This window comes from Cervus canadensis, chromosome 33, assembly GCF_019320065.1.
Source record: "Cervus canadensis isolate Bull #8, Minnesota chromosome 33, ASM1932006v1, whole genome shotgun sequence".
NCBI classification, from domain to species: Eukaryota; Metazoa; Chordata; class Mammalia; order Artiodactyla; family Cervidae; genus Cervus; species Cervus canadensis.
The window spans coordinates 19,809,166-19,836,409 of NC_057418.1; the positions used below are offsets into that span (position 1 = coordinate 19,809,166).

Consider the following 27,244-nt stretch of genomic DNA (forward strand, 5'->3'; position numbering starts at 1 on the left):
TGTGTGTGGTTTTAGGCCTTAATTTTCCACAGAGGCTAGATTAAAAATACACAATTTTAAATTTAATATTTTTTTAAATTTAGGATATAGACTTAATATTAGTAGAAAGCAATGTTTCACTTCTAACATGCAGACCAACAGCTGGAGAATTTTAGATTTAATGAAACCATCAAAAGTGAGCTATGACAAGATTGTGGAAAAAAATCTCATTTTTAATAAATTTATTTATTTTAAATTTAAGGATAGTTACAATATTGTGTTGGTTTCTGCCATAGGTCAACATGGATCAGTCATAGGTAAAAATCTCATTTTTATTACTACTCTTAATTTTTCCTACTCTAAAGACCTGGCAGTTCTTGATGAATATGGTTTGAAAAGACAGCACAAGTGTTCTGCAGTTGGTATGAGATTGTGAGGAAATTATACCCTTTTCCCTCCGACCAGGTAGATCTGAGCCAGGAGATAGATTCCCTGTCAGATTAAGTGCTATGTAATTACAAAGTCATTTTCAAGGTAGGGGGGTGGGGGCAGTTGTCAGGTTTGGGGAGTTTTGAAACACATAAGCATGTGCCGGTAGTGTTAGATGGGAATTCAGTTTCAATTCTAGTTTTTGAGGAGGGAACTAGCATTGGCTTATCTTTCCTTCAAGTACCATGAATCCTTTGCTCAGCTTGGTGGGAAGAATTCTTTTGATCCTCTGATACATTGACTTAATGAAGCTTCAACATCATGGAATTTGTGAACCAAGGCTGGCAAATTTACCAAATGAATTCATGTCGAGTGTAATTGCCTTACCGACAGCTTCCCAAGTACGTCTTCTAAAACACCTTCTTTCCACACATGCTGTTGTTAGGGAAATGCTAGGCTGTGCCTCATTGGATAACTGGGAGTGTAGAGAGTAAGATAATTTAATAAAAAAATGGAGAACAAAATTTTTACTGTAAGAACTTCTGAAGCCCTTGTGGTGGACAATCAGAGCCTTGACCACTAAAATATGGTCTGGTTGCGTTTTTGCATCCAAGGTTTCTCTGACACTATCTGTGTGTCCCTTTCAGTGTCAGGTCAATGTTGTGCTCATGTTTCTGTTTTTAATTTTTAATTTTATAAAATGTGTTGGTAGGAATGGATGGTGAAGAATTGAGTAATCTCTGTGGCTTTAGTCTTATTCTGGAAACCAAAGAATTATGTTGGATATTTGAAATAAATTTAAATACTTTTCAAGTTTTTAAAAACAAAATAACCTACGAAAAATGTGAAGGATAGAAGGGATGTTTCTAAAAAATGTTAACACATTAAAAAATCTATTGAAATTCCATAAAAAGCAATCATTTACTTCTTTATGTTTTCTTCAACAGAATTTACACTAATTAGATCACAACATTTTGCAAGTTTACCATGCAGTAATTCAAGATGGAGTGATGAGCTGAACCAAAAAGATAAACAAATTAACTGTTAGGACTGAAAGATAAATTAACCATAAAGATTCTATCTGGTTCTGGGCAATATACTTTAACAAGGAGAAAAATTCCTCTTTGAAGCAGAAAAGCCAGAATGGTAAAGGGAAAAGAGCTATTTCCCATGAAGGATGTTTGAGGCACAAGACTGTTTACCATAGACAAGATTCTCGCTGGAGTAGAAATGTGTTGCCATATAGTACGTATACAGCAAATATTTGTTGAGTGCATGAATACCTATCTTCATAATGCTTGGGGATTGTCATGTGAAAGGAACTAGATAGGTTTGTCCCATAGATAGACTTAGGATCCAGTCTACTCAATAAAAGGGAGAACTTCCAACTGTATGAAGAGGGACCAGCATCCTTTGGGTGAGTTTGCTGAGTAGTACAGACTGCCTGGCCCTTTGCTGTGGTTGCCATGGAGAGGATTCAAGAAGTGCACGGAAGATGGGGTCCGGGGAGTTTGCTGGCTTTTTCTTTTTCCTTTTGATTCTGACATGCTGTAAAGTGATCTTCTGTGTTTGTTTGTTTTTCTTGGATTCCTACCCAGTTTCCTCATTCTGTTTTGGCAAATGTTGAGGTTTTATAATACCAGTGCCTTTGGATTTATTGAAACAGAAAAAAACAGAATGAAAAAGCCATGCGTGAGATGAGGCAGGCCTGGGTGGCCCTCACTGGCTCCTCTCTCCAGCAGTCCCCAGTATTTTGGGCCCCAGTATCTGGTTTTGTAAAAGACAGTTTTTCCATGGGCTAGGGTTGGGGGTGGTGCGGTACAGTGGGGGATGGTTTCGGAATGATTCAAGCATGTTACATTTATTGTGCACTTTATTTCTATTATTTCTCCATCAGCTCCATCTCAGATCATCAGGCAGTAGATCCTGGAGGTTGGGGACCCCTGTCCTATACGTTGTATGTGTGGCAAGAGGAGCTGATGTTTCCACTCCATTTTAGTATTTAGAATTGTTTTTATAAACTCTGGTGGAGTTTAAAATTCCAATTACATTTTAAAAGCTGCTTACTTTCCTGTATTAGGTAGGTAAGAACCACCTTGAAAAGTCGTTAATTTTAAATCCCCTGATACGGGTTTGACTGTGTCTCCCTTGAAATTCATTTGATGAAATCTTAACTCCTAATACCTCTAAATGTGATCTTCCTTGAGATACGGTCTTTATAGAGGTAATCAAGTTAAAATGAGCTCATTAGATCCAAATACAACAGTGCATGCTCAGTGTCTGACTCCTTGCGACCCCTTGGACTGTAGCCTGCTAGACTCCTCTGTCCATAGGATTCCCCAGGCGAGAGTACTGGAGTGGGTTGCCATTTCCTCTTCCAGGGGATCTCCCCGACCCAGGGATCAAACCCACATCTCTTGCAGCTCCTGCACTAGCAGGAGCTCATTAGGGTGGGTGCTGATCCGAAATGACTGGGGTCCTTATGAAAAGAGAAATCCGGATACAGACACACATACAGTGAGGACACCAGATGAATGTGGGGATGGACGTCTACAAGCCAAGGAGAAAAGGCTGGAATGGGTCCTTTCCTCACTGGCCACAGAAGGAGCCAATCCTGTGCACACCTTGGTCTTGGACTTCTAGCCTCCAGAATCATCAGACACTAAATCTCTGTTGTTTAAGCCATTGAGTTTGTGCTTCTTGGTTAGCTACTTGTGCTAGCAAAGTAGTGTACTCCCTAAAAGACAGTACTTTACATCTCTACATCTCTACCGGGTCCCCAACAGGGGAACATATTTGGTGGATAAGAGAAAACAGTTGCTTCATATGAAATATTTATTTTCCTCACATACACCTGGCTTTAATTTTTCTCACAGTCCCGTTTATGTTAACACAACTCATTGCGACTTTTGTCGCTTTCATTAAACAGTTGGGAAAAGAGCTACCAGCAAAGCGTGAAGATCCCACATTATACTCTGTGCTGTGTTCTGTAAACTAGGCACATAATTTTCGCACTTATGAGATACTTTCCATGCCGCGCACACACCTCTTGTCACACATCTGACACTGTCCGTGCTCAGGTTTCCATTTACATTTATATGTGAGCAGTTATTTGGGCCGGCTGATAAACACACAGTGGAGGGAAGGAAGTAATTTACCTGAAGCATTTAGTCCTTTGCAACTTTTATTATTCCTGGCTGATCCGCCCCACTGGAGTAAAAGCAGGAGAAAAATGTCCCTTTTCAGCAGAGACTTTATTCAGGACATGGCTGGGTCACGTGCAGTGACTGCACTCCCGGGAGCGGTTGTCAAGCCGGGCGATGTTGTGTGTAAGCAGTGCCCGGGGGATGTGATTCTCCAGCAGTCTCTCCCCTCGCCACCATCTGTTGTGCAATGTATCTCCCACAAAATCGTATTCAAGCATGGAACTGAAATTTGTCTTATTACCAGTATTTTACTATGAGTGAGACACTTGCTGGACATGTCAAAGTCACAGCAGACGATCTTTGAAATTCAGATCACCTACTAGTCCTTTAAATCAGACCTTCTCACACTGTCCTGGAGCCCCAGTCTTATGATATGGCGGCTGAACCAGTCATTTGGGGGAGTGTCTGACCTTCATTTTCCTCGTTGCCACTAAAGGTTTGATCAGGATTTGGGGTTGGGCCCAGGGGCATGGCCTGGGATTGGGTGTTCGTTCTACTGAGGGGAGATGAGGAAGAAAGAACCAGTGGGGTCCGTAAAAGTCAGAGGTCTTCATAGGAAATTAGGCCTGGCTCTGGACTGACCAGATACTATCAGATGGAAAGTGCAAGTGAGGAAGGTGAGAGAAGAGACCGAGGATTGATTAAAGTCGAAGCTGGTCAGAGGTACCCAGGCAGCGTTGCTAAGTTGCAGTTGCTAAGTTGTGTCCGACTCTTTGTGACCCCACAGACTGTAGCCCACCATGCTCCTCTGTCCATGGGATTTCCCAGGCAAGAATACAGGAGTGGGTTGCCATTTCCACCTCCAAGGATCTTCCCAACCCAGGAATTAAACCTGCGCCTCCTGCTTGGCAGGGGAATTCTTTACCACTGAGCCACCAGGGAAATCCACCCAGAGAAAGTGAGGGGCAATCACCCTGACCTCAGTGAGGTTTTCCACGATGAGAATGGACTCCTCTGAAGACTAGAATTGGGCCAGACAGTTCTCAGCTTTTCTGCTGCTTAAATTATTTATTTAGGAGGAACAGAGACTCCCTGAAGTTGCTTGGAGTAGTGCAGTCTCATTATAAGGCTCTGGGACAGGAATCTCACTTCAGTTGCCTAAACCTCTGGGGACAGTCATACAAATATCATTTGGGAAAAGGATGGTTATCATCAGGGCTCTAAGACAGCTGGGATTTCTGATTCTCTTCCTGCCTCCCCAGCTCACCAGACTTTAAATAAATGTCTATTTTCCTTCCTGTTCAAGTTCTTATTGAATAAGTAAGCTTTCTTATTTAATAAATCCTGGAATGCGAAGTCAAGTGAGCCTTAGGAAGCATCACTATGAACAGAGTTAGTGGAGGTGATGGAATTCCAGTTGAGCTATTTCAAATCCTAAAAGATGATGCTGTGAAAGTGCTGCCCTCAATATGCCAGCAAATGTGGAAACCTCAGTAGTGGCCACAGGATTGGAAAAGATCAGTTTTCATTCTAATCCCAAAGAAAGACAATGTCAAAGAATGTTCAAACTACCACACAATTGCATTCATCTCACACACTAGCAAAGTAATGTTCAAAATTCTCCAAGCCAGGCTTCAACAGTATGTGAACTGTGAACTTCCAGATGTTCAAGCTGGATTCAGAAAAGGCAGAGGAACCAGAGATCAAATTGCCAACATCCATGGGGTCATCGAAAAAGCAAGAGAGTTCTAGAAAAAATCCAGTTCTGCTTTATTGACTATGCCAAAGCCTTTGATTGTGTGGGTCACAACAAACTGTGGAAAATTCTTCGAGAGATGGGAATACCAGACCACCTGACCTGCATCCTGAGAAATCTGTATGCAGGTCAGGAAGCAACAGTTAGAACTGGACATGGAACAACAGACTGATCCCAAATTGGGAAAGGAGTATGTCAAGGCTGTATATTGTCACCCAGCTTATTTAACTTATATGCAGAGTACATCATGTGAGATGCCAGTCTGGATGAAGCACAAGCAGGAATCAAGATTGCCGGGAGAAATATCAATAACCTTAGATATGTAGATGACACCACCCTTATGGCAGAAAGCAAAGAACTAAAGAGCCTCTTGATGAAAGTGAAAGAAGAGAGTGCAAAAGCTGGCTTAAAGGTCAACATTCAGAAAACTAAGATCATGACATCCATTCCCATCACTTCATGGCAAATAGATGGGAAAACAATGGAAGCAGTGAGAGACTTTATTTCTTTGGGCTTCAAAATCACTGCAGATGGTGACTTCAGCCATGAAATTAAAAGACACTTGCTCCTTGGAAGAAAAGCTATGACCAACCTAGACAGCATATTAAAAAGCACAGACATTACTTTGCCAACAAAGGTCCATCTAGTCAAAGCTATGGTTTTACCAGTGGTCATGTATGGATGTGAGAGTTGGACTATAAAAGTTGAGTGCGGAAGAATTGATGCTTTTGAACTGTGGTGTTGGAGAAGACTCTTGAGAGTCCCTTGGACTGCAAGGAGATCCAACCAGTCCTCCTAACGGAAATCAGTCCTGAATATTCATTGGAAGGACTGATGCTGAAGCTGAAACTCCAATACTTTGGCCACCTGATGCGAAGAACTGACTCACTGGCAAAGACTCTGATGCTGGGAAAGATTGAGGGCAGGAGGAGAAGGGGACAACAGAGGATCAGATGATAGGATGGCATCACCAAGTCAATGGACATGAGTTTGAGCAGGCTCAGGGAATTGGTGATGGACAGGGAAGCCTGCCATGCTGCAGTCCGTGGGGTCACAAAGAGTTGGACACAACTGAGTGACTGAACTGAACTGAAAAAAAAAAATGCGTGGGGCCATTGATGCAGATCACGTCTATCTGATTCTATTTTCCCTTATCTGTGTTGGCTTCAATTGCCCCCACCAATTGCTGATCTATCATCGTAGGTCTCAAGTTCACACTCCCACAAAGCAAGGTGGTGTTTGTTTAGTTGGCTGGACTATCATCTAGTTGCTGTCCAGCACGCAGGCGGGCTGATCTTGGGTCAAGGACCCAGCTCTGGCTGTTTTGGGGTGGTCACCTGGTATCTGTGTGGTGCTTGTGACAGGGATGTAGGTTGCACCATCCTGACCTGGCCACCCAAACAGAAGCAGCACCATCAGTCCTGGTGTGCATCAGTGCCAGACTAACGCAATTCCCCAAGCAGTGTTTTTACTTGAATCTCCTCTGGTTAGAAAATCCTTGTTTTCATTACTGCTTCCCAAGGATCAAGTTTGCACTTTCTCACTTGGAGTGAAAATTCTTACTAATCTGACCTCAGACTACTTTCCTAACCTCCCCTTCCATAACTATTCTATTCTGACCTTCCCTGCTATCTTGAACTGCTCTCCGAATTTATTTCCCTAATAATTCTACTCTTGAGCCTCTTTTTTTTTTGAGAAACATGGTAGGCACAATGCTAGAGATTGGCCTCAGAAAAACTCTGGAGTACAGAGAAACCGCTGTGTGATATTGGATAAGTCACTGGTTGTCTCTGGGCCATTGTCTCATTTACAAAATATACTAAGTTACATCTTGTCATCTAAGTTTCTTTCCTCCTCTTATATCCCCTGGAGAGCTGAGCCAGTGCCTGGACTCAATCTTATCTCTCTTTTTCTTTTCTGAAGTCACTGCATTTGAAATCTCAGCTTTTCTTTGAAAATTCATTATGATGATATTTTATAGAGTCACTTGCTCTATTACCTGCCCCCTTGCCCCTGCACCCCCTGTAGTGGCTGTGCAGTGCAGGGGAGCCCTGTGAACCTGTAGCTTTGCTTCCCTGGAGAGCGCCCTGAGCTTCTTATTAAACGCCTTCTTTGAGCCCCATGCGCTGGGAGACCAGTCTAACCCACAGTCACGGCCTAACACCTTCCTGGCCAGTTAGATATTTGGGCGCTGGCCTGGTCACACATGCAGGGATTATTCTGTACTCCTAACAGCTCTTCTCTTCCACGGGCATACTTGAGTCCCTCATTTTCTCCTCCTGATACCCTGTTCAGTGACCACTGGTCATGTCACCTGTTGTCTGGGCTCAGTGGCCTGATATTCCATTAAACGTTTTTCAAGTGAATTAACTAACACAAGAAAAGGAAAAAATGAATGCAAAGAAAGTAAAGAAAATAAACTTAAGAGACACAGGGGGAGATGGAAGGGGTAAGGAAGAAGAGGAGGGAAAAAGTAGAGAAGAGGGAGAGGTGGAGAGGCCAGAGGAAAATAAGGTGGCAGAAGAGGCAGGAGAGAAGGAAAATTGTGAGACTAGATCTTTGCCTAAATTACACACTTTTCTCACCCAGCGCTCCACAGCTGCAGAGCCTGTTCATATTTATCCACTGAGTGACTATCCATCTGGTCTCCTCTCCTTTACTTCTCCTGGCGATTGCTCTACAGGATGGGGGCATCAGACCACAAGAAGCAGATTAAAATATGTTTCAAAGAAAAAGACATGATCAGAAAAGGAGCTGCTAATATCTGCAGAGATGAAGAAGTGCTTGATGAAGGAGATGGCATTGGGTGAGCCCAGCGAGATCAGCAGGCTGTGTTAGGCAAAAAAGGAGGCATCTAGATTGAGAGCAGCCTACAAAAAGGTGTGTGTGTGTGCGTGTGTGTGTGTGTGTGCACGCGCATGCTCAGTCATGTCCAACTCTTTGTGACCTCGTGGACTGTATCCCGCCAGGCTCCTCTGTCCATGGAATGTTCCAGGAAAGAACTACTGGAGTAGGTTGCCATTAACGACTCCAGGGAATCTCCCTGACTCAGGGATCAAACCCACGTCTCTTGCATCTCCTGCATCGGCAGGTAAATTCTTTACTACTGGGCAAATAGGTGAGCTGATGTGAATGAAGGACGGTCTCAGAATCTCAGAAACACTATTTGAGTCAAAGCCAGACACAAAAGAGCCGTTCTTATGACCCCATTTTGTAAGGATGCATGCCTGCTCAGTCGCTTCAGCTGTGTCTGACTCTTTGCGACCGTATGGACTGTAGCCTGCCAGACTCCTCTGTCCACGGGATTCTCCAGGCAAGAATACTGGAGTGGATTGCCATGCCCTCCTCCAGGGAATCTTCACGACCGAGGTGTCTTCTGTGTCTCACGCATTGAAGGTGGATTCTTTACCTCCTGGGCCACCTGGAAAGCCCTTTATAAAGGTGAAGAACAGGCAAAACTAATGTATGATCTTAGAAGCTGTAAAGTGATTACCTGGAATTGAGGGTAATATTCCATGGGACAAGGAGTACTAAAAAACTTGCCGTGATGTTGTAAATTTGCTACGTGTTGATTTGAATAGTGAGGAAATGGGAACATACATATGTAAAAATTCATCATTCTGCACACTTAAGGTTTTTGCATTTCACTATATCTGAAATATATGCAATTAAAAAATACTAAGTAGAAGAAAGTTTACACATACAATTGTACATTTAAAATACCAACAGAAAGTCTATTAGATAACTAACCCTGATTTTAAAATCTATATTTCTGGTTTTTTGAAGCTTGTTGAAATTTAAAATTAGACTGCATTAGTGCCATGCAAATACATTATAGTTCTGATTTGAAGGTTAGATTTAATAAATGAGTACCTTTAAATATTTATCAACTTAAAAATAGATCACTGGTAATGTTTGTCTCATGCCTTTTGGGCACCTGTTTTCTGTGACTTGGGGAAAAGTGCTCATTTTTATTTATACCAACAACTAGTAAATTTGAAAAAAATTGTTATTTTTATTTATTTGAGGAGCAAAGTATCCATTATTTCATTCATGACTGTGAACTTGTTTTTATAAACACCCTGCAGAAATAGTTGAGGAATTTGCTGTGCATGCTCTACTAGCAAAATCCAAATATTAATAAATGTTTAGTTCTTTGAAATATGCCTGGGGTGTGTGTCAGTGTAAACATACTTTACTTAACAGAGTGATGTGAAAATATTGGCTGGAAAGATTCATTGTTTTAGTGAGCTGAAAGTGTATGTGCAAGTATTTTTTTAATAAATAAATTATATTAGGCACAGTTTGAAATATACCAAAGACATAAACAGTTTCTTCACTGGAACTCTGCAGCTCTAGACCAAGGTCATGACTTTAATCTTGGCTTTTCGGTTGGTAAGAGAAAATGCTGCAGACGTCCCAGGGGACTAAATAACCCAATGCATTTCCCCTTTTCCCTTGGCTATTAGGAAGTTCAGATATAAATGCATGTTCACTTAAGTATGTAATTCAAGTATATGGTGAGTTTCTTTTTTTTTTTTTTTCATTTTAGATTCCCAATTTTGTATATTTCTTTTAAATAAGGATGGGGGAAGGAGTTACTTACGAATAATTTGAAAGCACATCTCCCATTTAACTGTGTTTTTACAAAGAGTTTCAACGTCCCTGTGTGCTCATTGCTTCATGCTTGTCCGACTCTTTGCGACCCTTATAGACTGTAGCCCACCACACTCCTCTGTCCATGAGATTTTCCCAGCAAGAATCCTGGAGTGGGTTGCCATGCCCTCCTCCAGGGGATCTTCCCAATCCAGGGATCGAACCTGCATCTCTTTACATCTCCTGCATTGGTGAGCCATCAGGGAAGCCCCAATGTCCCTGGAGGATGAAGTAATTTAAAAAACATTGGTGAGGGATTTCCCTACTGTACAGTGGTTAAGACTCTGCTTCCAGTGCAGGGGGCCTGGGTTCACTCCTTGGATGGAGAACTAAGATCTCACATGCCTTGTGACCAAAAAAATTAAAAAAAAAAAAAAGAAAACCTCATTGTTGAGCCATGGAAATGTACCATGGGAAAACAAGGATTCATATTCAAAGAGATGAATCCCTTGGTAGACACGTGTTGCTTAAATGACTTACTGAAAAATGGGATCCCACCTCCTAGTACCTGCCTCCATGTGTAGCCTCGTGAGATGTGAATGCATGACAAGCTAAAAACACAGGGTCTGGCACATGCTAGGTGCTCAATAAATGCTTCTCTGCACCCCTGCTTTCCCGCTTTTCCAAGGGTTCCATGGCCACTGTGATCCCTCTATTAGCTATACACAGTTTAGCTATGTATACATACATACATACGTAGTAGCTTTGGGGGCTTCCCTGTAGCTCAGATGGTAAAGAATCTGCCTGCAATCTCGGAGACCTGGGTTCCATCCCCAGGCCAGGAAGATCCCCTGGAGAAGGGAAACAACTACCGGCTACCCACTCCAGTATTCTTGCCCGGAGAATCCCATGGACAGAGAAGCCTGGCAGACTACAGTCCATAGGGTGGCAAAGAGCTGGACACGAATGAGTGACCAACACCACTCTACTACCGTAGCTTTTAGCTTTAATAGTTCTATTCAGTTACCACATGGTAATTTCAGAATATATATTAGTAAGAAGAGAGTGAGTGATCTTTGGTTCAGATAGTTTTTCTCCCTTGTTTGCAGTGTTAATAAATACATTCAAGTCGGACGTAGCAAGTTGAAGCTATGGGATTCAAGTTTCTCATCTGTGAATTTGAATAATTGGGGTCATGTGGCTTTCTCTCTTCATCATCTGAGCGATATTGTGGACAGTCTTTCTCTGAGTGAATCTTACCTGGTGTAAAGATGCTGTTCCCTGAAGAGGAGATTTGCATAGGCTCTGGTAACCCAGAAACACATTAAGAAGAATTAATAGTATGTCTTGAAAAGCACGTGAGAAACCCAGGAACCTCAGCTGAAGCAGCATCTCCTGTGTAGGCTGTGTGCCCAGCACAGGCTGCCACGCCACGAGGCCCCAGAGGACTGAAAAAGATCCCCGGGAAAAGCAACTTTTCAGATTCATTGGCCTTTGGAATTGGTTTGTGACTTATAAACTCAACTTAGAACATAATTATGTCATTTCCATCTTCGCAAATGCGGCATGCTCTCAAATCTAAGCTGCGGGGACTGCTTTATGAAATGAAATTGCTCCATAGTGCTTTCAATGGAAATTGCTGCATCAGCTACACGGTAGTGTCTGTTCTGGAAGCTAATTGAAATTGCTCTGGCAGATGCTGGAAACAAATGCTGGGTTACATTAGCTTATGGGGGTCACTTTCTCCACTGTCACATGTAAAACTTGTCAAACTGGCCTGGATTCTAGGAAAGTGCACAGGCCTCGGAGAAAGGGAATTTGGCTGCTGCCTTCCATACAATGCATACTTCTGGGGGCATTCCAACCCTGTGCCTCATACAATAATAATACCTGCTTCTCATCATGGGGCTTCCCTGATGGCTCAGACAATAAAGAATGTGCCTACAATGCAGGAGACCTAGGTTCGATTCCTAGGTTGGGAAGATCCCTTGGAGAAGGGAATAGCTCCCCACTCCAGTATTCTTGCCTGGAGAATTCCATGAACAGAGGAACCTGGCAGGTTATAGTCCAAGGGATTGCAAAGAGTCAGACATGGCTGAAGCGACTTAACATGCATGCATGCACTTCCCATGATTACCACACAGATTTGTTAACATGGATTGTTTAAAAGGTAAAGCCTACTGGGCATGTGTGTCATGCACTTTTTAATACTGATTTTGTCATTATAAAGTGAAAGTGAAAGTCACTCAGTCGTGTCTGACTCTTTGAGACCCCATGGACTATACAGTTAATGGAATTCTCCAGGCGAGAATACTGGAATGGGTAGCCTTTCCCTTCTCCAAACCCAGGGAAGATAATGACATTATATTCATTTTATTCCTATATATTCATTATATATATATTCCTATATATTCATTATATTCACAGTCATTTATTCAATAAACATTTATCAAATGCCTAGTAATTTGGTTATTTATTGAGCGCTTAATAAAAATGGTTAACTTTTATTGAATGCATAGAATATGATAGAACACTCTATTTTTTATGTTTTAGCTCACTTAATCCTCACAATAACCCTATAATTTCTGTTTCATAAATGAGAAAACTGATATAGCTAAGGCATAGAGGTGAAATGATTTGATCAACATTTGTTGAGTGCTTTAAATTTAAAGCACTTTAAAAAGTGCTTTAAATATAAATAAAAGCAGCATTTCTTGAGTGCTTGCACTGTGCTGGGTGGTTGGAACACACAAGTCAATAAGATACAGCTTGAAGTATGAGAACATTAAAGCCTAGTTGTGGGGAAAACAAGAATAGGAAAACTGATGGGCCTGAAGATGGAGAACTGCCTTGGTCCTCGAGGAGCTCCACAGAGGGACAGCTGGAAGCATTTTGGACCAAATGATGGGGAAGGGGGGTTCCAAAGGCTTGGGAGAAAGCTTGGATTAAAGGGAGCCGGGAGCATACACTAGGCAGCTGGACTTTGAAGCTAGTGGTTAAACTATCAGAAGTCAAAGTGAAGTGAGTTATCAGGAAATGAACAGACAGATCAAGGTGAGGTCAGAAACTGGGGGCGGGGGGGGATGTCCACCCCCAAAGCCATATGTGAGGAGACAGAGAGGACCCTCTAATACCTAGACCTTAATGGGGAACCCATTTTCTAGCGAGCCTGGAGAGCTTTGGTTTCTGAGGACGCTTAGAACCAATGACTCACTTGGCCAATGTGGGACGTGTCCCTCAAGATACCTGGCCATCCAGGCTTCTTGTTCTGAGCATCTCATTTTTCAGTTTAAGCCATTTGAGCAACATAAGTCTGCTTATGGGATTCATCTCTTTCAAGTGTTGTATTCCTTTGGTACGATCCCCTGGCTCGACAATGTTTCTTAAGTTACTTCATCTTTTAGGGAGATTGTGTCTCTAACTACAAAGCTGGAATTCTTTGCAAAAACATAGTTAAATGGGAGCTATGCTTTTAAACCATTCAAAAATTACATCTTCCCCATTCTTACTTCAGAGAAATATATGAGATTGGAAAATTAAAATAAAAAATAATAGAAAGTCACCATGTACTTGAAATGAATTAAATACTTAAGTGAACATTGCATTTATAGCTGAACTTTCCAGTGAAAGCAAAGTCTCTCAGTCATGTCTGACTCTTTGTGACCCCGTGGACTGTAGCCCACCAGTAGCTCCTCAATCCATGGAATTTTCCAGGCAAGAATATTGGAGTGGGTTGCCATTTCCTTTTCCAGCTTTCCAGTAGTCAAAGTATAAAGAAAAATGCTCTGGCTCCTTTAGTTTCTATAACCTGACAAAAAAGAAGCATAACCTCTGATCTGGAGAGAAACTTTCCTGAGTTCTGTGTAAGCATTTTCTCTACAAGCATGGCAGGGAGGCTACTCTTGAGGATACTTTCAAGAAAAGATACTCCTTGTTATTCCTAAAGTCACAAATTAATACAAGAAAAGATACCTGGTTTTTGTCTCTAAATAAATGAATTGGAGGGGAAATAGGACCAGTTGTCCTTCATTGTTTTTTCTAAGAATGTGGGAGCATAGCCTCCTTCAGAAAATTTTGAGGAGCAGAGTAGACAGGAAACTGTTCTCAGTATCAGTGGCGGCTGCTGCTGCTGCTGCTAAGTCACTTCAGTAGTGTCCGACTCTGTGCGACCCCATGGACTGCAGCCTACCAGGCTTCCCCGTCCATGGGATTTTCCAGGCTAGAGATATCTATTTAAGTGCAGCCGGCTGCAGGCGTGTTTAAACCATAGTCACTGCTATTCTCAGTCTAGAGAGGCCACGCGCGTCTCCGCTAAGCTGCCTAGCAAAGCAGGGCGCCCTCTTGTGGTGATTACCCAAAAGACTGACACCCCGGCGTTAGGGTTCCAGGAGCCCCTGCAGGCTTATGCCCCCTGGAGAAGGTCTGGTGGGGTCCTAGTAGACTAGGGAAGCTTCCGCCGCAGTTCTTTTCTGGTTAATGGACTGGTGATACGTGATCACCGTTTCAGTTGTTATGGATTCTGTAGGAAGTATAAAATGTTATTTCATCAAATCAATTGAGTGTTGGTGTTTCCTCCTTTAAGCCACGTTAACCCTTGCGGGAAAGAGCCGAGGCGCCGCGCTCTTCCTTGGTCCTGGGCCACCCCGTGGGTCTCATCCCTTCCTTTTCGCTCGCTGCCCTAACTCCATCCGGCCCGCTCTCGGCTCCCCTTCAACTTGGAGCTCAGCCTGCGTGTAAATCGCATGTCCCAAGTGCATGTACATTACAGAAGGCGAAAACACTTCCAGAAAGACCCGGAGAAACTTCCTGAAGGAGACCGTGTTCCTAAAGCAGAGAGCACTTCCTCCGCTGGTTGCTGGAAATAGGATACAGGTGAGCACATCTCTTGGGCTCAGCCCACTGGAGTATCTGGAGGTAGTCAGACCAGTTTTCCTCCGTGGACTGTACAGAGTTATATTTTCCTGCGTGTATCCTGATGGGAAAACAGTAGGAAGTTTTTATTTTTAATTTTTTAGAGGGGTTAGATTTGGACGTCGGGATTGTGGGTCTGAGGGGGAGTTCCAAGGGAGGCAAGGGTGGAGGGAGGCAGTAGAGACTCTTCTGTGTTTTTATGTTTGTGGATATGGCTGGGTTTTTGTGTGCGTACCAATAGCCAATGAAGCTAAAAAGATGCATCAGCGCGCCATCACGCAGGGCCTTCTTACACCCCAGGGTCCTGAGCTTGACTTTTACTTTGAAGTCCAGGTTATCATTGAAGTTTATGCCTGTGGAGGGTGATAATCAGAGCAAAGCTTCTTAGGTACTTATGTATTTCTTGGGGTAGAAAGGAAGATGGGCTGGAAAAGCCGCTGGGGAGAGGTTTTGAAGTTTTATATGTAAAGAATAAGGTAGGGTTGAATTGCCAACCTCCGTTGGATCACCAAAAAAGAACGAGAGTTCCAGAAAAACATCTACTTCTGCTTTATAGACTACGCCAAAGCCTTGACTGTGCGGATCACAACAAACTATGGAAAATTCTTGGAGATGGGAATACCAGACCACCTGACCTGCCTCCTGAGAAATCTGTATGCAGGTCAAGAAGCAACAGTTAAAAATGGACATGGAACAATAGACTGGTTCCAAATCGGGAAAGGAGGACAACAAAACTGTCTGCTGTCACCCTGCTTATTTAACTTATATGCAGGGTACATCATGTGAGATGCCTGGCTAGATGAAGCACAAGCAGGAATTAAGATTGCCGGGAGAAATATCAATAACCTCAGATACGCAGATGACACCACCCTTATGGTAGAAAGTGAAGAACTAAAGAGCCTCTTGATGAAAGTGAAAGAGGAGAGTGAAAAAACTGGCTTAAAGCTCAACATTCAGAAAACTAAGATCATGGCATCCGGTCCCATCACTTCACGGGAAATAGATGGGGAAATAATAGAAACAGTGACAGACTTTATTTTGGGGGGCTCCAAAGTCACTGTAGATGGGGACTGCAGCCATGAAATTAAAAGATGCTTGCTCCTTGGAAGAAAAGCTATGACCAACCTTAACAACATATTAAAAAGCAGAGACATTACTTTGCTGACAAAGGTCCGTCTAGTCAAAGCTATGGTTTTTCCAGTGGTCGTATATGGGTGTGAGAGTTGGACTATAAAGAAGGCTGAGTGCTGAAGAATTGATTCTTTTGAACTGTGGTGTTGGAGAAGACTCTTGAGAGTCCTTTGGACTGCAAGGAGATCCAACCAGTCCATCCTAAATGAGATCAGTCCTGGGTGTTCATTGGAGGGGCTGATGCTGAAGCTGAAACTCCAATACTCTAGCCACCTGATGCGAAGACTGACTCCTTTGAAAAGACCTTGATGCTGGGAAAGATTGAGGGCGGGAAGAAAAGGGGACGACAGAGGATGAGATGGTTGGATGGCATCACTGACTCAATGGACATGAGTTTGAGCAAGCTCCAGGAGTTGGTGATGGACAGGGAAGCCTGGCATGCTGCAGTCCATGGGGTCGCAAAGAGTAGGATGCGACTGAGCAACTGAACTGAGCTGGAATCCATTGTCAAAGGCATCGGGAACCTTTCCCTGTCTCTCTTCTCCAGAGACCAACTCAAAGGAATATATTTATTGGCTGCAATCTCGAGTTCTTGGGCAGATGGTCTGGCTTGGTGTAATTCACTACCCAGGACGGTAATACTACAGTTTACAAGGAGGGCAGCTGTGTGTTTATGGATGTGGGGGAGGAGGGGCAGGGGGCAAGCAAGAGGGGTCCTTGTGAGCTGCCCATACTCCCAGAATAGGTGGACTCTTCTTATATGCCCACTGCTTACTTGGTTATTATTTTTCAATAACCCCTCACACACAATAGGATTCTTAATGGCGAGGCTTTGCCGCCTATGGCAAACCATTTTAATGTTAAAATCGTTGTTCTAATTCCGGAGGACTTGAACATAAAAATGGTATGCCCATATTTTAGGATATATGCTATGCATTTGAACTGTAGGAATACTACATTAGCATTATAAACGGTGACTGGCTCCTTCCCCACCGAAGATAATACAGGAAGGGATAGGGTAGATGGAGTAATGTGATATTATCTTTGCTGTTTCCATGATTTGTTTTCCTGTGAGAAAAAAAAACAATATAACTCAGCAGATCCTTGTAACAGTTCTTCCTAAAAACAGTGTACGTTGTGGAAAAATAAGCATTTGCTCGTCATAACTCTGACCGCATTATGCCAAGTGTATCTGAAGACTTATGATCTCAAAGGGCCATTAAACTTAAGTAAGATTGCGCACATTAGAGAAATGAAGGATCGGTAAATGGTAGCTGCCAATTTCAATTAGACTGAAATTTAACAGAGGGCATATACATTTGTTTTTTATTGTGTTTATTTCCTGGCTAAATTTATTTTCCGAATTTTTGTAGTACTGAAATCAAAGGAGAGGGAAGAATGTAAAAACCCCCAATTAGGCTTACAAGGAACCTGAAAGTGGATCCTAGCTTGGTGCATGAATACCTCCGCCTCCTCCTTGAGGATCCAGAGATGCTAGTAACAGGGGCCTCTGGTGGGGCCTTGGGAACCAGGGCTTATCTGCCTGGGGTGTTGGTTTTACTTAATATGAAGTCATGAAAAAGATTATTATTATGTTAAAGAGGTACATTATGTGTAAAATAGATAGCCAATGGGAATTTGTTGTATGATCAGGGAACTCAAACAGGGGCTCTGTAACAACCTAGAGGGATGGAATGGGGAGGGCGGTTCACGAGAGGGGACATATGTGTACCTATGGCTGATTCATGTTGATGTTGGGCAGAAACCAATGAAATTCTGTAAAGCAATTGTTCTTCAATTAAAAGAATAAATAAAATTTTAAAAGGGGGTACATTATAGACAGAATACAAGAAGCACTCAATTTTTTTTTTTTAATTAAACTTTTTAAAAATTAAAAGCTGTCTGTTTAGGGCAGTCCTCCCTTGGTTGGACATTGTGGTGCTGGGAGTTGTAGGGAAGTGGGGAGTTGAAATGAGACTCAAGTAAGGAGACTGAGAGAAATGGGTAAATTATTTCAGACCAAGTATTCCATTGGTCTGGATTTTATGGGGGAGGGGGCATATGTGGAGAGTCTGTGTGAATGTCAGGGAATATCTATATAAATATTCCATGTCTGTGAAGGGCTCCGGGTCTTCCCAGGATTGTAGAATCACTCTGATGATATTTTCTGGTTAATATGGGTGGGTGGTCCCACCGTTTGGGCTTTTAGTCATCATGATAAATGCTGCTGTTTCATCTTTAGTACTTTCTTAGGGTTAGAATCACTCAGTATTGGAGCTGGGGGTGGGGGGTACTTTTGGCTTTTTTGGCCTCTTACTCTACAGAATATGGTCTGGTTGAAAGAGTTAAAGTTATTAGGTGAGTTACTGAAATAATTTAGCTATTAAGTCACTCTGTTATTTATTAATTTATTAATAAATTTATTAGGCTAGGAATTTGGTTTTCCTAACTTACAGTCTTATTCCTTTTGAGAAAATAAAAGTTTAGATATAGGGATATGTTAATGCTTCTAACCAGTCTTAATTTAATTGAATTTCTTCAATGCTGTATTTTATATGTGGATCCTTATCCGAAACCTCAGGCAAACTACAGTCCCACTCATAGCCGATTTTTAGATAACTCAGAAACTAAGAATTTTTTGTTTGCTGTTGTTTAGTTGCTAAGTTGTGTAGGGGTTGTGAAAACAAAAACAAAACAAAGAGGAATATATATGTCAAACAAAAACAAAGAGGAATATATGGCAAAGATCATATATGGCCCTCAAAGTCTAAAATATTTACTCTCAGTTTCTTTACATGAATAAAGACCCTGAAGGCAAATGTTCAACTGTGTACTCCAGATCCAGTCTCAGCCTTGCTAACAAAACCCCACTTTAATTCCAGGTGCTCAGCTCCAGACAATTTGTCACAAATAATCCAGTCAGTCATGATAATTCTGTTCATATTTCTCAGCCTGTTTTGTTGTTGAAAGTAGACATGTAACTTAGTTCTGTCTTTTGAGCTCTAAGTGGAAATCTTTGGATTGGGGGACTGGGAGTCATTTGGGGAAGGCTTTTGCTTTTCTGGTGTATTCATTTGACAACACCCGGTTTACGTCTTTGAATGTGATATGATGGCTGGTATTGCAGCAGCTCTCTTGTTACAATGAGGAAATGGCCACAAGGTTTGCATGGTCATTGGCCTTAACATTATAAAACTAAGAGCAGCAACCACCTATCTCAAGATATCTTGCTATGTGTAAGGAAATTAAATCTATGTTTATTTAAGGCACTGAAATTGTTTTATCTGTTATCAAATATCTTCCTACTTATAGGGGCACTATCCAGACTGAAAAATTTCAATTGTTTCCAGTTTTTTTTCCCATAGGAAATGGTTTCTGATCAATCAAGAGTTATTGGACTTTTCTTAGCCTCTGTTTTCATCCATGATTGCCTGACTTCCTTATTACTTAACGCTAATACAGGTTTGAAGTTGAAGTGAAAGTCACTCAGTTATGTCCAACTTTTTGTGACCCCATGGATGATAAGGTCCGTGGAATTCTTCAGGCCAGTATACTGGAGTGGGTATCCTTTCCCTTCTCCAGGAGATCTTCCCAACCCAGGGATCGATCCAGTGTCTCTTGCATTGCAGGCAGATGCTTTAACAACTGCGTTATGGGGGAAGCCCAAAAGTAGTTGCCTTTGCTGAGGGAAATTAATTCTCCAGGCAAGAATACTAGAGTAGGTTGCCATGGGGATCTTCCTGATGGAACCCGTGTCTCCTGCATTGGCAGGAGAAGGTTTTTTTTCTTTTTCTTTTTTCTTAAAAACCACCAGCACCACTTGGGAAGCCTGAGCTGAAGGCAGGAAGTGGAAGCTGCAAGTCGACGAGGATGGGATACAAACCCACACGTGCAGAGCACAGTGGATTAGCAGCAGTCCATTGCCTTAACCACTCGGCCACCTCGTCCTGGCAAAACTGAAGTGAAAGTTGCTCAGTCATGTCTGACTCTTAGCAACCCCGTGGACTGTACAGTCCATGTAACTCTAGGCCAGGATACTGGAGTGGGTAGCCTTTCCCTTCTCCAGGGGATCTTCCAAACTCAGGGATCGAACCCAGGTCTCCCGCGTTGCAGACAGATTCTATGCCTGCTGAGCCGCAAGGGAAGCCCAAGATACAGGTTTAGCCTTTGTGATTTGTGTTAACTTATGGGTTTTAAATAAACTCCACGACCTTGGAAAATTACTTATCCTTTCAGTTTCCAGGTTTCTAAAACGGGAAAAATAATAGTACCTACAATATAAGGTCCTTTGGAGGCTTAAAAAATTAATGCATATAAAACATTTAGCAAAGTGTCTGGCAAATAATTACTGCTCACATATGTGTGTGTTGTTGTTGTTGTTTTATTGTTGTAATTCTTCTTTCTCTTCCTCCTTCTCTTTCTTTCTCTAGGTCTTCCACAAAAGATAAACATTGTAAGTTAAATATAGAACTGCACCACTTTACTAATAGTACAAATGGCTTTAGAACTACTCAGGCAATACTTACATAAGGAGGAGAAACTTGAACCTTTAAATTCAGTGTTGGAAGTAGCCTGATGGTTTCTCATTCCTGATTTAATTTTAATTTGGGTTTTTGATACTGGACAGATCTGGAGTACAATGACAGCAACAGAAGCATTTCTTTCAGGTTTTGAAAGTTACCTGGGTAAACTGGAAAAAAATATTTACAAAAGCACCTTATTGCTAACTGAAAGCCCCTGCTTATGTTTAACACAGTTTGATTTTTTTTTAAAGGATCCATGTGGTGTGTCACCTGAGTGATATACATTTTGTATAGAATTTTTTTTTATCATACCAATTTATATTTCTCATAAAGTACCCTTGGGGTTTTGACAGGGAAGAGAATCTATTTAGTAAAATTAGGTACAGGGGGTAAAAAAAGTGCCTCTTTTTAAAATGATGCTTCAAAGGGAGGAATATTTCTCTTGCAATAAATTATTTTTTGATTGCCTCTATACCTCTTCCTGCTCATATCCCCATTCTGAATGGCATCATTAAACAGTGCCCGATGTGAATATTAATGTGAGTCAGGAGAAGTCTGCCAGCCACACACAATGCATTCAAATGTTGGCTTTACATAATTATCCTTCCTTTTTCCTGTGTTCTTTATGATGCCCAGTCTAGATTTTGCAGTGCTATCTAGTAAATCTGCAGTGAACATTTCTTTGTATTTGGATGACAGCCTAAAGTATTGCCAGTCTTATACCTACATGAAATTTGACTCGAAACCAAGCTATTTCTTATAGGCTATTTTGCCATTTTCATTGGCAAAAATATTTAATTTTACCAGAGTTTTAAAGACACTGTTTACATTTCACTAATGTTTTATTTTCTTTTTTTTGTACAGATATTCCCTGCCACTCTTATCGCTGTACATTTTTGATATGTGCAGAAAGGTTGATAATGTCAGCCTCCATAGCCCAGTGCCTGGGATTTGTTCAGAACAGTTATTGAATATTGAAGGAAAGCCTAGTAAATATTTTTAGTCTATGAAGATGTATAATTCCTCATGAATGAAATTATTATTATTGTAGGCCATTTGATAATGCTCATAGATGTGCTTGTTGTTTGATTCCTGAATGTTGATGAAGTTTCTTTAATCTCATTACAAGTCTTAGATAGAGGAGTGAGGCTCCAAATACAAGGAGATTATACTAGAGCTCCTGACTCCTTTAAATGACTTTCACCCTTTGGTAGGAATGATTTGAAATCTAACATACTGAAATAACTTGAAAATTGCATTTTTACACCATTACTGACCATTTTTAAGAATTTGTGGGGAAGAAAAAAAAATAAAAAAAAATTTGTGGGGAAAATAGTATTAATAATTTCTAAAATTCTATGGTTTGGCAAGTGTGGTCCTAAATTTTAAAAATAATAAACTTAATGCTCGTTCCAATAAGAGGGTTCTTTAAACAAACATATTTGGGGAATTAAAAAGAGAAAAAGAAGCCGATCACCAGGAACCAACTGAACTTGGGAAGATGATTTGCTTTGATGGTAGGATTAGGGGAGTGCTGGTGAGGGGGGTCAGGACAGTCTATCTGAATTTCAAAAGATATTTGTCAAAAGGATCTCATAATGCACTCATAGAAAATGGAGAAATTTTGTCTAAATCAGTGGTTTTCAAAGATTTGTTTGAACACAAACGATTTTTTTTTTCAAACAAAGCATCATGAGGAAATACAATATGTAAAAAAAAAAAGAAAGAAAGAACATAAACGAAAAAGAGTTGGCTTAGGGAGATGAGAGAGTTCCTACCCTTTACTCCCTCTCTCCTGCAGCCCCTGGAACTCCTAATACTCTACAGAGGATAGAGGAAAACCTCTGGCCTACAGAATAACATCGTTGGTTGGGTTCTAATTGGTTGAATGACCATACCCAAGCAGTGCCCATTGCTATCTTGAGTACATTCTGGAATACGTCCTATAGTGGAACATCATGGAGATTCATCGTCTGTTTCTCATGCTCCCCATTTTCTAATTTTCTTGGGTGGATAAAGGTATTTGTGATGATCAAATCCCTGAATATGATGCTAGGGAAAATATTAATATATTGGATAGCAAAATCAGAGTCTAAACAGCTCTCAAGGTGTAGATCGACAGGCAGTCCAACAGGATGAAATTCAATGGAAGAGACGAAAAGCCCCGCATTTAGGTTATTAACACCAGTCACATGCTTACAAGACACAGGATGTAATTTAGCAGTAAGTGTGAAGAGGTTTGGGGGTTTCAGTCCATTTTAAAATGACTAACCAGTCAAAAGTAGTAAAAGAATAATGTCTGAAAATGGACAGCACAGTGATCTGATACTGATTGTCAGAACTGATCTGAATTGTGGGGTTCAGTGTGGTCATGATGATTGTTAAGTGTTTGTTCTGTGTCAGACTTACTTTTACTTTGCATGGACTGTTATCCCTGGATTTCTGACCACATGGATTCTTCTTGTGCGGGTGCATCGGGAATCTCCCGTTTAGGTCACCTCTTCTCACAGCCCAGAGGGGGTATGGAGGGGGTATCCTGGGTGCCATCCTAGTCACCAGCAGTGGTTGCCCTGAAAGATCCAAGACCTACTCACTGTCCACTGAAGAGTTTTCACTGAGTCCTGATCCTTTGATTTTCTTAAGACAAAATTGACCTAGTTTTCCCCTGTTCTAAAGAAGAAGAAATCAAAGGATCAGGGATGATTCAGACTATAGGCTTGATATGTGTCCTGTGACAACAGACTGCTCTTGACTGCTCACTTCTAATCCAGTCCTGAGTCATAAAATTTGAAAGCATGTGTCAATGGCTAATGCTCATTTAAACATAATAAGCCTTAAAACTTATACTCTTTCTAAGTTCATGCTATGGAGGACATTAGATCAGTTCCACTATTTACAGCTCGTAACTTAAATTTTTAACAGGTTGTTCTAATTAAAATCTTATAATTTATATAAATTCTTCCTTTCTCTTTTTTACATTCTTTCCTTCCCACTGTCTTAACCTCTTTCCTTCCTTCAACACATATTAAGCGTTTCTATGCCACAGGTTCTAGAGAACAAAAAGAACAAAATGTGGTCAGTGAGTCAGTAGCGTCCAGGTGTAACCCATCAACTCAGCAGACAGTTGAGTGAAATGACAGACAGAAGGCTGTTTTAGTTTTTGGTTACTTTCTTAAAAGAGACCATCTTACTCAATGCCTAAGGCTCAATGAAGTTTCTTCCAAAATGCACCAAATACAGCATTTGGGGGGCAAAGTGCCTAGTTCTTTATTTTGAAACTGTAGTAATTATTGCAGATAAACTCTCATCAGGGTTATGCTCTTCTTCCTTTGAGAATATGAAAATTTCCAGCTGGCACCTCCTGCTCTGACTTCTCTTTATGAGGTTTCCTGACCCTCAGGCCGCAATTTCTTATTCCTTCTGTGGCCGGGGGGAAATGGCCAATGACAGCATCAGCTTTGCTGGTTGCTGGGTGGGTTAGGAGTGACGGGGGACATCATCTGCTTTCACTAGTCTAACCTTTTTGTGGAGACCCCCGTGAGCTGACAACTGCTGCTTTTCCAACTGAAGTTCTGATACCGGTATGGAAATAGTTTTCTCTAGAGGCCAATGCACAACAGCTTTTATGCAAAGCATTTAGCTTGATCTGGTAATTTGCATATAATTTGAACATTCCAGATAATTTTTTGACAGCATTCCAAAAAGTTATGGTACTGCTGCTTCTCCTTCTTCCTATTCCTCTTTTTACTTACCTTTGCTTCATTTTGAGAATTTTAAAATTATTGGTGCAAACTGTATTTTTCCCCCTTTATTTAAAAATAGTATCATTGAGATGTCATCCACATATACAATCCACATACCATTCACTCATTTAAAGTATACAATCCAAAAAAAAAATAAAGTATACAATCCAATGATTTTTAGTATATTCACAGAATTTTGTAACCACTACCTCAGCCAATTTTAGAATATTTTTATCATCTCAAAAATTAATCCTGTATGTGTTGGTAGTCACGCCTCATTTATCCTCAGCTCCCATCTACCACCAACCCTCAGCAGCTGCTAATCTGCTTTTTCTCTCTAGAGATTTTTCTGTTCTAGAAATTTAATATAAATGCAGTCATTTATCTGGTCTTTTAGATGGTCTTTTATAATGGGCGTCTTTATTCAACAGAATGTCTACAAGGCCCATCCACACTGAAGCGTAAGTCAATACTTCATTCCTTTTTAATGGCTGACTGATATTCCACTGCATAGAGATTACCCCTTTCCCATTCTCTCATCTTCTTGAGACATCGAAGATTTGGCTCATTTATTAGATTACAAGTATTTTCAGAGGACGGATTCTTCTCCTATGAGGCTTATGTGTTCTCCAGCATACAATACAGCACCTGTAACACAGTGCAAATTCAGTAGTGTTGAATTGATGCTCTGGAAGTAGATGTGGAAGAAATGAGTTTGTTCTTTTAGCTTTTACAAAGTGAAGATTATGAAGGAAAGATATAAAAGGGACAATGAGAGAAATGATTTGACATAGTAGATTGAATGAGTAAGAAATTTTAAAAAAAGAAGAATATAAAGAAGAGGGGCAAAACTCCTTAGATGGTCACAGAGGGTTTGGAAAGAGGACTCAAAGAGTGAGAGTCGCCAACTGGAGACACATGTAGACACATAGGCGCAGTTTGAGTTGAGCCAACATTTTAGAATGTTCCTCACAGCTCACGGGCAGAGATGACTGCCAAAATTTTGCTTCGCTTTGTTTGTTTAGTTTTGTAGATATCATGAAGTTGTTGAAATTAGAATTAGCTCATTCATGAATAATTGAAATTTTTGTGACTTGTCACTGTCGTCGCCACTGCCATCATTGACATCGGCCTCATGTCACCCCTGTTCCCCCCACCACCAGCTGCAGTATCATGTTTATTGAATGCGTATTTAAATGTACTGAAAATGACCATTGCTTGGTGTTTAGGATGCTAGGCTAAAATAGTTCACATGGATCATTTTATTAGTCTTCCTAACAGTTCTGTGAGGTAGGGCCTATTAATATCCTCAGTTTTATTAATACATGTGAGAAAGGTGAGGTTGGATTTTGAACTAGATTTGGGGGACTCTGATATCCATGCCTATTTTAAAGTAATTTCTAGTTGTAGCTCCTAACCTTTTAGTCTAATTTCTGCTTCGGTCCCTTTTTGACTTGGTGATGATTTCATAGTTATGGTACAATAACTAATAATTTCATAGTTATGGGTACTTGTCAGTAAATGTTCACATCCCTCCTACTCTCCCTGCGGATGGCATGTGCTTCTCATTCCATTGATTTGGGCTCATGTGACTGGCTTCAGCCGATGGAACATTAAGGGACATGACCTACGCAGAGGCGTTAAATGTGCTTGCACTCTTTGAACTTTCATGCACCATGCATCCACCACAAAAAAAAAAGAATGCCCAAATAGCCTCTGCCCCTTCAGGACTAGGGCCTAAAATGAATATGTATGGAGCAGACCTGAGCCCATCTGTCTGGCATCACCCCCAGCTAACCCTCAACCTGAAACCCACCCGGATCAGCTTAACTATGCAAATCTAAGAGCATGAGTCTAAATGCTTGATGTTGCAAGCAACCAGGGTGAGACGGTTAGTTACCCTGACTTATTGTGGCCGTATTGAGTATTGTAATAGTATTTATTTGTTTCTTTCAGTTAGTAATTGATTTAACCAAGGCTGATTTGTTTGTCTACCTTATGTCAGTCACTGTAGCAGGTGTTGGGCTTATAAAGATGCATCCAGTGAAGTCTTTATTGTCTTGTCTTTGGAAAGTCAGGAAAGATGATGTGTCCATAACATTATTAGAAGACAGGATAAAGTGCCTGTCAGTGCCCTAGCAAGTGGCTAAGTTTGTGCTCTGGGAGTTCCAAGGAGGGGATATTATGGTTGATTGGAAGAATCCAGAAAGGCTGGGGGACTATGAGAATGCAAGGTAATGTATGTAATAAATAAGAGAACTAAACTCTGCTGAACACCAAGAAAAGTACACATTTGTGAGGTTGACTATCATGTTTTTAGTAAACAGAGATGACACCCTCACCAAAAATTTAGAAATTAGAAAGCCATCAGTAAAAATTGAGAAATTGAAATATCTCCCAAGTATTCATTCGTATCAGCATGTGATCAAGGTACTTGCATAAAACCATAGGGATGAAATATGAAATCTCATTCTGTTCTTTTTTTGTCACTTGGCCTGGATCGTAAAAAGAAGATACCTGTCATTGGATTCCTATATCTATCACTTCTTACCAATATTTTTTCCTGTGGCCAGTGCCTGGCATGATGTTGCCCAGTGGTTAAGCATTTAGACTCTGGGGTCAGATAAACCTGTGTGAAGGTCCAGCCTTTCTGCACCAAATAATCTTCATAAAGGGTCAGTCATGTGGCAGACCGTGATCAGATGTTAAATACTATTATTCACAGTATTATCTAAACCCTTGATGAACAGCTCCCGAGACACATGAGTCCCCTGCTGCTGCCTAATGTTCTGACATGCTCAACAGACAAATTTTAAATCTACCTTTAATTCAGATTAAAAAAAAAAAAGATTTAGGGAATTTTTTTTTAGAAAAGACGTTGAGTTGGGTGAATAGAAGAATATGTGTGAGAATCACTCGTCCCAGGAAGTGATCCACCAGCCACGTGAGGACAGCAAAGAGACAGAGGTGGCAGCAGCCAGGAGTAGGCTGAAATCTGGGTGTTGGAAAACCCAGAGAGGACTGCTCACC

At 41.2% G+C, this 27,244-nt stretch overlaps 1 protein-coding gene and 1 non-coding gene across 2 annotated transcripts in view; one reads left to right on the plus strand and one right to left on the minus strand.

Annotated features, from left to right (window-relative positions):
- Positions 1-27,244, plus strand: part of SASH1 (SAM and SH3 domain containing 1) — a 983,107-nt gene that overhangs the window by 95,844 nt on the left and 860,019 nt on the right. The gene's annotated exons all lie outside the window — the stretch shown is intronic.
- On the minus strand, positions 19,811-19,895 carry TRNAS-GCU. Its single transcript is given in 2 exon segments — positions 19,811-19,855; positions 19,859-19,895. It is a non-coding gene; the product is annotated as a tRNA-Ser (tRNA).